The sequence below is a fragment of the Rutidosis leptorrhynchoides genome, chromosome 5 (genome assembly GCF_046630445.1).
Source record: "Rutidosis leptorrhynchoides isolate AG116_Rl617_1_P2 chromosome 5, CSIRO_AGI_Rlap_v1, whole genome shotgun sequence".
In the NCBI taxonomy this organism is placed as follows: Eukaryota; Viridiplantae; Streptophyta; class Magnoliopsida; order Asterales; family Asteraceae; genus Rutidosis; species Rutidosis leptorrhynchoides.
This window is the reverse complement of record NC_092337.1, coordinates 268,891,396-268,902,746: the sequence shown is the minus strand read 5'-3', so window position 1 is coordinate 268,902,746 and position 11,351 is coordinate 268,891,396.

The following is an 11,351-nucleotide window of genomic DNA, read 5'->3' as shown; positions in this document are numbered from 1 at the left end:
AAAATATATATAGTTTGAGTTGTGATCAATACTGAGATACGTATACACTGGGTCGTGGATTGATTCAAGATAATATTTATCGATTTATTTCTGTACATCTAACTGTGGACAACTAGTTGTAGGTTACTAACGAGGACAGCTGACTTAATAAACTTAAAACATCAAAATATATTAAAAGTGTTGTAAATATATTTTGAACATACTTTGATATATATGTATATATTGTTATAGGTTCGTGAATCAACCAGTGGCCAAGTCTTACTTCCCGACGAAGTAAAAATCTGTGAAAGTGAGTTATAGTCCCACTTTTAAAATCTAATATTTTTGGGATGAGAATACATGCAGGTTTTATAAATGATTTACAAAATAGACACAAGTACGTGAAACTACATTCTATGGTTGAATTATCGAAATCGAATATGCCCCTTTTTATTAAGTCTGGTAATCTAAGAATTAGGGAACAGACACCCTAATTGACGCGAATCCTAAAGATAGATCTATCGGGCCCAACAAGCCCCATCCAAAGTACCGGATGCTTTAGTACTTCGAAATTTATATCATATCCGAAGGGTGTCCCGGAATGATGGGGATATTCTTATATATGCATCTTGTTAATGTCGGTTACCAGGTGTTCACCATATGAATGATTTTTATCTCTATGTATGGGATGTGTATTGAAATATGAAATCTTGTGGTCTATTATTATGATTTGATATATATAGGTTAAACCTATAACTCACCAACATTTTTGTTGACGTTTTAAGCATGTTTATTCTCAGGTGATTATTAAGAGCTTCCGCTGTCGCATACTTAAATAAGGACGAGATTTGCAGTCCATGCTTGTATGATATTGTGTAAAAACTGCATTCAAGAAACTTATTTTGTTGTAACATATTTGTATTGTAAACCATTATGTAATGGTCATGTGTAAACAGGATATTTTAGATTATCATTATTTGATAATCTACGTAAAGCTTTTTAAAACCTTTATCTATGAAATAAAGGTTATGGTTTGTTTTAAAAATGAATGCAGTCTTTGAAAAACGTCTCATATAGAGGTCAAAACCTCGCAACGAAATCAATTAATATGGAACGTTTTTAATCAATAAGAACGGGACATTTCATTTATGGTCATGCCGTTTGGTTTAACTAATGCACTAGCTGTGTTCATGGACCTTATGAACCGAGTGTGTGGACCATACCTTGACAAGTTTGTCATTGTTTTCATTGATGACATACTTATTTACTCAAAGAATGACCAAGAACACGGTGAACATTTGAGAAAGGTGTTAGAATATTGAGGAAGGAAGAATTGTACGCTAAGTTTTCAAAGTGTGCATTTTGGTTGGAAGAAGTTCAATTCCTCGGTCACATAGTGAACAAAGAAGGTATTAAGGTGGATCCGGCAAAGATAGAAACTGTTGAAAAGTGGGAAACCCTGAAAACTCCGAAACACATACGCCAGTTTTTAGGACTAGCTGGTTACTACAGAAGGTTCATCCAAGACTTTTCCAGAATAGCAAAACCCTTGACTGCATTAACGCATAAAGGGAAGAAATTTGAATGGAATGATGAACAAGAGAAAGCGTTTCAGTTATTGAAGAAAAAGCTAACTACGGCACCTATATTGTCATTGCCTGAAGGGAATGATGATTTTGTGATTTATTGTGATGCATCAAAGCAAGGTCTCGGTTGTGTATTAATGCAACGAACGAAGGTGATTGCTTATGCATCTAGACAATTGAAGATTCACGAACAAAATTATACGACGCATGATTTGGAATTAGGCGCAGTTGTTTTTGCATTAAATACTTGGAGGCACTACTTATATGGGGTCAAAAGTATTATATATACCGACCACAAAAGTCTTCAACACATATTTAATCAGAAACAACTGAATATGAGGCAGCGTAGGTGGATTGAATTATTGAATGATTACGACTTTGAGATTCGTTACCACCCGGGGAAGGCAAATGTGGTAGCCGATGCCTTGAGCAGGAAGGACAGAGAACCCATTCGAGTAAAATCTATGAATATAATGATTCATAATAACCTTACTACTCAAATAAAGGAGGCGCAACAAGGAGTTTTAAAAGAGGGGAATTTAAAGGATGAAATACCCAAAGGATAGGAGAAGCATCTTAATATTCGGGAAGACGGAACCCGGTATAGGGCTGAAAGGATTTGGGTACCAAAATTTAGAGATATGAGAGAAATGGTACTTAGAGAAGCTCATAAAACCAGATACTCAATACATCCTGGAACGGGGAAGATGTACAAGGATCTCAAGAAACATTTTTGGTGGCCGGGTATGAAAGCCGATGTTGCTAAATACGTAGGAGAATGTTTGACGTGTTCTAAGGTCAAAGCTGAGCATCAGAAACCATCAGGTCTACTTCAACAACCCGAAATCCCGGAATAGAAATGGGAAAACATTACCATGGATTTCATCACTAAATTGCCAAGGACTGCAAGTGGTTTTGATACTATTTGGGTAATAGTTGATCGTCTCACCAAATCAGCACATTTCCTTCCAATAAGAGAAGATGACAAGATGGAGATGTTAGCACGACTGTATTTGAAGGAAGTCATCTCCAGACATGGAATACCAATCTCTATTATCTCTGATAGGGATGACAGATTTATTTCAAGATTCTGGCAGACATTACAGCAAGCATTAGGAACTCGTCTAGACATGAGTACTGCCTATCATCCACAAACTGATGGGTAGAGCGAAAGGACGATACAAACGCTTGAAGACATGCTACGAGCATGTGTTATTGATTTCGGAAACAGTTGGGATCGACATCTACCGTTAGCAGAATTTTCCTACAACAACAGCTACCATTCAAGCATTGAGATGGCGCCGTTTAAAGCACTTTATGGTAGAAAGTGCAGGTCTCCGATTTGTTGGAGTGAAGTGGGGGATAGACAGATTACGGGTCCGGAGATTATACAAGAAACTACTGAGAAGATCATCCAAATTCAACAACGGTTGAAAACCGCCCAAAGTCGACAAAAGAGCTACGCTGGCATTAAAAGAAAAGATATAGAATTTGAAATTGGAGAGATGGTCATGCTTAAAGTTGCACCTTGGAAAGGCGTTGTTCGATTTGGTAAACGATGGAAATTAAATCCAAGGTATATTGGACCATTCAAGATTATTGATCGTGTCGGACTAGTAGCTTACCGACTTGAGTTACCTCAACAACTCGCGGCTGTACATAACACTTTCCACGTCTCGAATTTGAAGAAATGTTTTGCTAAAGAAGATCTCACTATTCCGTTAGATGAAATCCAAATCAACGAAAAACTTCAATTCATCGAAGAACCCGTCGAAATAATGGATCGTGAGGTTAAAAGACTTAAGCAAAACAAGATACCAATTGTTAAGGTTCGATGGAATGCTTGTACAGGACCTGAGTTCACCTGGGAGCGTGAAGATCAGATGAAGAAGAAATACCCGCATCTATTTCCAGAAGATTCGTCAACACCATCAACAGCTTAAAATTTCGGGACGAAATTTATTTAACGGGTAGGTACTGTAGTGACCTGAAATTTTCCATGTTTATATATATTAATTGAGATTGATATTTACATGATTAAATGTTTCCAACATGTTAAGCAATCAAACTTGTTAAGACTTGATTAATTGAAATATGTTTCATATAGACAATTGACCACCCAAGTTGACCGGTGATTCACGAACATTAAAACTTGTAAAAACTATATGATGACATATATATGGATATATATATAGTTAACATGATACTATGATAAGTAAACATATCATTAAGTATATTAACAATGAACTACATATGTAAAAACAAGACTACTAACTTAATGATTTTTAAACGAGACATATATGTAACGATTATCGTTGTAAAGACATTTAATGTATATATATCATATTAAGAGATATTCACACATGATAATATCATGATAATATAATAATTTAAAATCTCATTTGATATTATAAACATTGGGTTAACAACATTTAACAAGATCGTTAACCTAAAGGTTTCAAAACAACACTTACATGTAACGACTAACGATGACTTAACGACTCAGTTAAAATGTATATACATGTAGTGTTTTAATATGTATTTATACACTTTTGAAAGACTTCAATACACTTATCAAAATACTTCTACTTAACAAAAATGTTTACAATTACATCCTCGTTCAGTTTCATCAACAATTCTACTCGTATGCACCCGTATTCGTACTCGTACAATACACAGCTTTTAGATGTATGTACTATTGGTATATACACTCCAATTATCAGCTCTTAGCAGCCCATGTGAGTCACCTAACACATGTGGGAACCATCATTTGGCAACTAGCATGAAATATCTCATAAAATTACAAAAATATGAGTAATCATTCATGACTTATTTACATGAAAACAAAATTACATATCCTTTATATCTAATCCATACACCAACGAACAAAAACACCTACAAACACTTTCATTCTTCAATTTTCTTCATCTAATTGATCTCTCTCAAGTTCTATCTTCAAGTTCTAAGTGTTCTTCATATATTCTACAAGTTCTAGTTACATAAAATCAAGAATACTTTCAAGTTTGCTAGCTCACTTCCAATCTTGTAAGGTGATCATCCAACCTCAAGAAATCTTTTTTTCTTACAGTAGGTTATCATTCTAATACAAGGTAATAATCATATTCAAACTTTGGTTCAATTTCTATAACTATAACAATCTTATTTCAAGTGATGATCTTACTTGAACTTGTTTTCGTGTCATGATTCTGCTTCAAGAACTTCGAGCCATCCAAGGATCCGTTGAAGCTAGATCCATTTTTCTCTTTTCCAGTAGGTTTATCCAAGGAACTTAAGGTAGTAATGATGTTCATAACATCATTCGATTCATACATATAAAGCTATCTTATTCGAAGGTTTAAACTTGTAATCACTAGAACATAGTTTAGTTAATTCTAAACTTGTTCGCAAACAAAAGTTAATCCATCTAACTTGACTTTTAAAATCAACTAAACACATGTTCTATATCTATATGATATGCTAACTTAATGATTTAAAACCTGGAAACACGAAAAACACCGTAAAACCGTATTTACGCCGTCGTAGTAACACCGCGGGCTGTTTTGGGTTAGTTAATTAAAAACTATGATAAACTTTGATTTAAAAGTTGTTATTCTGAGAAAATGATTTTTATTATTAACATGAAACTATATCCAAAAATTATGGTTAAACTCAAAGTGGAAGTATGTTTTCTAAAATGGTCATCTAGACGTCGTTCTTTCGACTGAAATGACTACCTTTACAAAAACGACTTGTAACTTATTTTTCCGACTATAAACCTATACTTTTTCTGTTTAGATTCATAAAATAGAGTTCAATATTAAACCATAGCAATTTGATTCACTCAAAACGGATTTAAAATGAAGAAGTTATGGGTAAAACAAGATTGGATAATTTTTCTCATTTTAGCTACGTGAAAATTGGTAACAAATCTATTCCAACCATAACTTAATCAACTTGTATTATATATTATGTAATCTTGAGATACCATAGACACGTATACAATGTTTCGACCTATCATGTCGACACATCTATATATATTTCGGAACAACCATAGACACTCTATATGTGAATGTTGGAGTTAGCTATACAAGGTTGAGGTTGATTCCAAAATATATATAGTTTGAGTTGTGATCAATACTGAGATACGTATACACTGGGTCGTGGATTGATTCAAGATAATATTTATCGATTTATTTCTGTACATCTAACTGTGGACAACTAGTTGTAGGTTACTAACGAGGACAGCTGACTTAATAAACTTAAAACATCAAAATATATTAAAAGTGTTGTAAATATATTTTGAACATACTTTGATATATATGTATATATTGTTATAGGTTCGTGAATCAACTAGTGGCCAAGTCTTACTTCCCGACGAAGTAAAAATCTGTGAAAGTGAGTTATAGTCCCACTTTTAAAATCTAATATTTTTGGGATGAGAATACATGCAGGTTTTATAAATGATTTACAAAATAGACACAAGTACGTGAAACTACATTCTATGGTTGAATTATCGAAATCGAATATGCCCCTTTTTATTAAGTCTGTTAATCTAAGAATTAGGGAACAGACACCCTAATTGACGCGAATCCTAAAGATAGATCAATTGGGCCTAACAAACCCCATCCAAAGTACCGGATGCTTTAGTACTTCGAAATTTATATCATATCCGAAGGGTGTCCCGGAATGATGGGGATATTCTTATATATGCATCTTGTTAATGTCGGTTACCAGGTGTTCACCATATGAATGATTTTTATCTCTATGTATGGGATGTGTATTGAAATATGAAATCTTGTGGTCTATTATTATGATTTGATATATATAGGTTAAACCTATAACTCACCAACATTTTTGCTGACGTTTTAAGCATGTTTATTCTCAGGTGATTATTAAGAGCTTCCGCTGTCACATACTTAAATAAGGACGAGATTTGGAGTCCATGCTTGTATGATATTGTGTAAAAACTGCATTCAAGAAACTTATTTTGTTGTAACATATTTGTATTGTAAACCATTATGTAATGGTCGTGTGTAAACAGGATATTTTAGATTATCATTATTTGATAATCTACGTAAAGCTTTTTAAACCTTTATTGATGAAATAAAGGTTATGGTTTGTTTTAAAATGAATGCAGTCTTTGGAAAACGTCTCATATAGAGGTCAAAACCTCGCAACGAAATCAATTAATATGGAACGTTTTTAATCAATAAGAACGGGACATTTCAGATCTCACCTTGAGTGCACGAGTAAATAAGGTACTTCTCAAAGTAAGTGTGCAAGAACGAATGCTAGTCTTGACCTAAACAAGTAGGTTGTATCAATATCGGTAAACACGGTCGGTCAAAATGTTAAATTAATCCTATGGCTCGTTACGACTCGATGAATGTAGCATGCGAATCACATTGTCAAGTTTCATGCAAGATACAAAGATAAAAGCACGTTGGAACGATTGCATACGTATTCGGTTAAGTTTGATCGAAAGTCAACTTTGGTCAAGTCAAAGTCAACGAAAAAGTCAACACGTTTGGGTCGGGTCCGAAAATATTTTTCTGAGGTTTTTAATCATATATGAGCATGTTAGAACAAGTTACATATTAATCGGAGGTGCGTAGCATAGTTAGAATTTAACGGTAAGCGACCAACCAAATCAGAACCTGGCAGTTCATCTGAACGGCGTCCAGATTGGCTGGACGGCGTCCAGATGTGAAGGCCTGGACGGCGTCCAAGAATCTGGACGGCATCCAGATTAGTGCACAGACCTGCTTTGCTGAAAACATACAAGTGCACGAACCAAACTTCAAACAATCACATTTTATGTTCCGCAAACAATCAAAACATGTATCTTATATCATCGGAAAGGTATTTTGACAAGGAAAACAACTAAGCACATTTTATCAATCAATTTAACATTTACAACAACTAAAATCGCATTAAATGCTCACCATTTATTACATTCAAGTCCATTAAGAGCGTTTCATGATTCGAGCAACCAATTTACATGTATGATATGCCATTTCGAAGGTAATTAAACACACATTGCAACTAAACACTTATCAACAACATTTCATAGCATTTAATGTATCAAAGTTCATAATCAAGCCTATCAAACCCTAACCGAAATCACCAAAACAATAATCATGTTAATGATGTTTCCTTAATCAGCCTACACATCAAAATGAAGCTAGTGATGCTAGTAACACATTTAATACTTGAACTTTTAACATTTAACAACATTTAACCAACCAAATCACACAATCAAACACACCAACTTTTAAGTTCATGCTAGTTACTTAAAATAACAAGATTGAGCATATAAATCACATATTCATGTTAGACTTGAGCCATAGACACTAATTAACACTTTTATAAGTTAAAAACATCAAGAACACAAAATCTAGTATTTTTAGAAAGTTACCCAAATGTAATGAAGTTTGTATGGATTTGAAGAGGAAGTTGCAAGGATTCCAAATACGCAATTTGTTTGGATTGATGCTTGCTCGATTTGAAATAGATGATGATTCTTTGATTGAGTGTGTTGAGAGAAAATGTGGAAGTATTAGAGAAAAAGGAGGATGAATGAATGGAGGAGGAAGGGTTTGAACCTTGACCTAGTCAAATCTTTGGTCATTTGGAAACATTGGTCCCTCAAGTTTAAAGCGGGTGAGTGAATTACCTAAACGAAAATATTTTTAAAACGCGTATTAATGGAAGATGTTATAATTATATAATGGACCTTAGAATAAATTAACTGTAAGTAAACGAAAAAAGGCGAGATGTTACAACCAGCATCTCCTATCGTCGAGGAACTGACGAGGGAAGTGCATGCCCTTCGTGCTCGGGTAACTGAGCTCGAGGACCAGATGTTCCACCTGATGGACATCATTTACCCACCCTCTCCCTAGGACCGTTGTATTAGATTTCTTTATGTATTCCGTTTGTAGTTTTCTGTTTTTCATTTATGTATTGTACAAACCTTATGCTATTGTATACGATTTTCTTATTATGAATGGAACTACTGTTGTTGATTTATTGTACGACATTTTATTACATGTTGGCTTTTGTGCTACCTGCTGCTTGTTTCCATGCTTAGTTATCGTGTACTGTGTTACTTCCATGTTGTTTACTGTATGTCGTGACGTTGTTGGTTGATGGATTTTGACTTAAGTCGAAATTTTTGGTTGAAAGATCGATGGCTAACTGAAGAGGTCCAAGAGAAATCCCCACCGCAACAAAGCTCGAGGAGATGATAGCCGCTCGAGTAGCCGCAGCTATGGCGAATACCAACCCCCAAGCTCCACAGGCTAACCCGAACTTCCAGAATGGGTGTACTTTCAAGGAATTCCAGAGCTGCAAGCCCCACAATTTCAGTGGAAAAGAAGGGCCAGTTGGGCTAACAAGATGGTTTGAGAAGTTGGAACCTGTGTTCCGTGTGAGTAACTGCTCCGAAGGGAATAAGACTAAGTTCGCATCCTGCACTTTGTCAGATGGCGCTTTGACTTGGTGGAACATACTCGCCCAGGCGCGAGGAATTGACGAAGCTTACGCTACACCATGGGAGGAGTTCAAGAGGGCTATGATCGAGGAGTACTACCCAAGAACCGAAATTCAGAAAATGGAAGCGGAGTTTTAGGAACTGAAAGTGGTAGGAACTGATCTTGATGGCTATAACCGAAGGTACTTGGAGTTAGCGTTGATGTGCCCAACAATGGTTACTCCAGAGTACAAGCGGATGGAGAGGTATCTGTGGGGACTCCCCAAGGACATTCAAGGAAATTTCACTTCATCGAAACCATCAAATGTCCCAGAAGCTATGCGTATGGCGCACACCCTAATGAATCAAATTACCCGCCAGGAGGCAGAGAAGGCAAAATCAGAATCGGGAGCTAGTAACAGGAAACGTAAGTGGGACGGAAGTAAGGGAAAAGGTTTTGACCAGAACCCGACTAAGAGGTATGAGAATTTTAAGAGAAACAACGACTGGAGGAATCTTAACCCGAACCCTAGCTCTAACCCTAACTATAAAGGTAGTCTTCCCCAATGTAAGAGATGCTAGAAGTATCACACTGGATACTGCAATGTAGTGTGTGAGAAGTGTAAAAGGACTGGACACATCGGCATAGATTGTAAGATCACCACCCCAGCTGTAAGGACAAACCCAAGTGGACCAAGGAAGTGCTATGACTGTGGTCAGTAGGGCCACTTCAAGAGTGAATGTCCTAACAAGAAGAAGGATGGCGGGCCAGCACATGGGAGAGTCTTCAACATGAATGCCAGAGATGCCCGTGAAGATCCTGACTTGGTTACAGGTACATTCACTATCAATAACATATTAGCTTTTGTCCTATTCGATACCAGTGCCGATAGGAGTTATGTATGTAGACACTTTTGCTCTAAGATAGATTGGTCGTTAGTGCCTTTGGATGAGAGTATACTTGTCGAAGTAGCCAATGGAAAACTTGAGAAAGTTGACCAAATTGGTCGAAGAGGTATTATAAACTGAGCTGGTGTGAATTTTGAGATTGATTTGATACCCATTAAGTTGGGGAGTTTTGATGTGATAGTCGGAATGGACTGGTTGTCCAAGGTAAGAGCCGAAGTTATCTGTGGTGAGAAGATTCTTCGTATACCTCTCGAAGATGGTGAACCACTGATTGTTTACGGAGATAGATGTAGCCCGAAGCTGAACCTTATTAGTTGCATGAAGGCACAAAAGGTTATGAAAAAGGGGCGTTTTGCTGTTTTGGCGCACGTGAAGAAACTAGAAACTGAGGAGAAAAGCGTGGATGAAGTACGAATTGTGAACGAATTTCCCGACGTCTTTCCAGAAGAATTGCTGGGATTATCCCCACCAAGATCAGTAGAGTTTCAGATCGATCTAGTACCAAGAGCTGCACCTGTAGCTCGCGTACCTTATCGACTTACACCTTCCAAACTGCAAGAGTTGCAGAGCCAACTGCAGGAACTACTAGATCGTGGATTTATCTGATCGAGTTCATCGCCTTGGGGCGCACATGTTTTATTTGTGAAGAATAAGGATGGATCTTTCTGCATGTGTATCGATTATCGTGAATTGAACAAGTTGACGATTAAGAATCGGTATCCCCTTCCCAGGATTGACGATATTTTCGATCAGCTGTAAGGATCCAGCATTTACTCCAAGATCGATTTACGATCAGGTTATCACCAGTTGAGGGTGAAGGAGAGTGACGTGCTGAAGACTGCGTTCCAAACCCGTTATAGTCACTATGAGTTTCTAGTGATGCCATTCGGTTTAACCAATGCACCTGCCATGTTTATAGATCTCATGAATCGCGTATGCAAGCCGTACCTGGAGAAGTTCATTATAGTCTTCATAGATGATATCCTAATCTATTCCAAAAGCGAAGAAGAACATGAGCAACATCTTCGACTCATGCTTGAACTCTTGAAACAAGAGCAACTCTATGCCAGATTCTCCAAGTGTGAATTTTGGTTGAAGGAAGTCCAATTTCTTGGTCATATCGTGAGCGATCAAGGTATCAAGGTTGATCCTGCTAAGATCGAAGCCATCAGCAAGTGGGAAACCCCCACTACTCCTACTCATATACGCCAATTTTTAGGCCTCGCTGGTTACTATCGTAGATTCATCGAAGGTTTCTCTTTGATTGCGCTTCCTATGACTGCGTTAACCCACAAGGAGAAGAATTTCGTTTGGGAAACCGAGCAAGAGTCGGCATTCCAAACCCTAAAGCATAAGTTAACCACCGCTCCTATTCTATCCCTTCCCGAAGGCAGTGATGATTT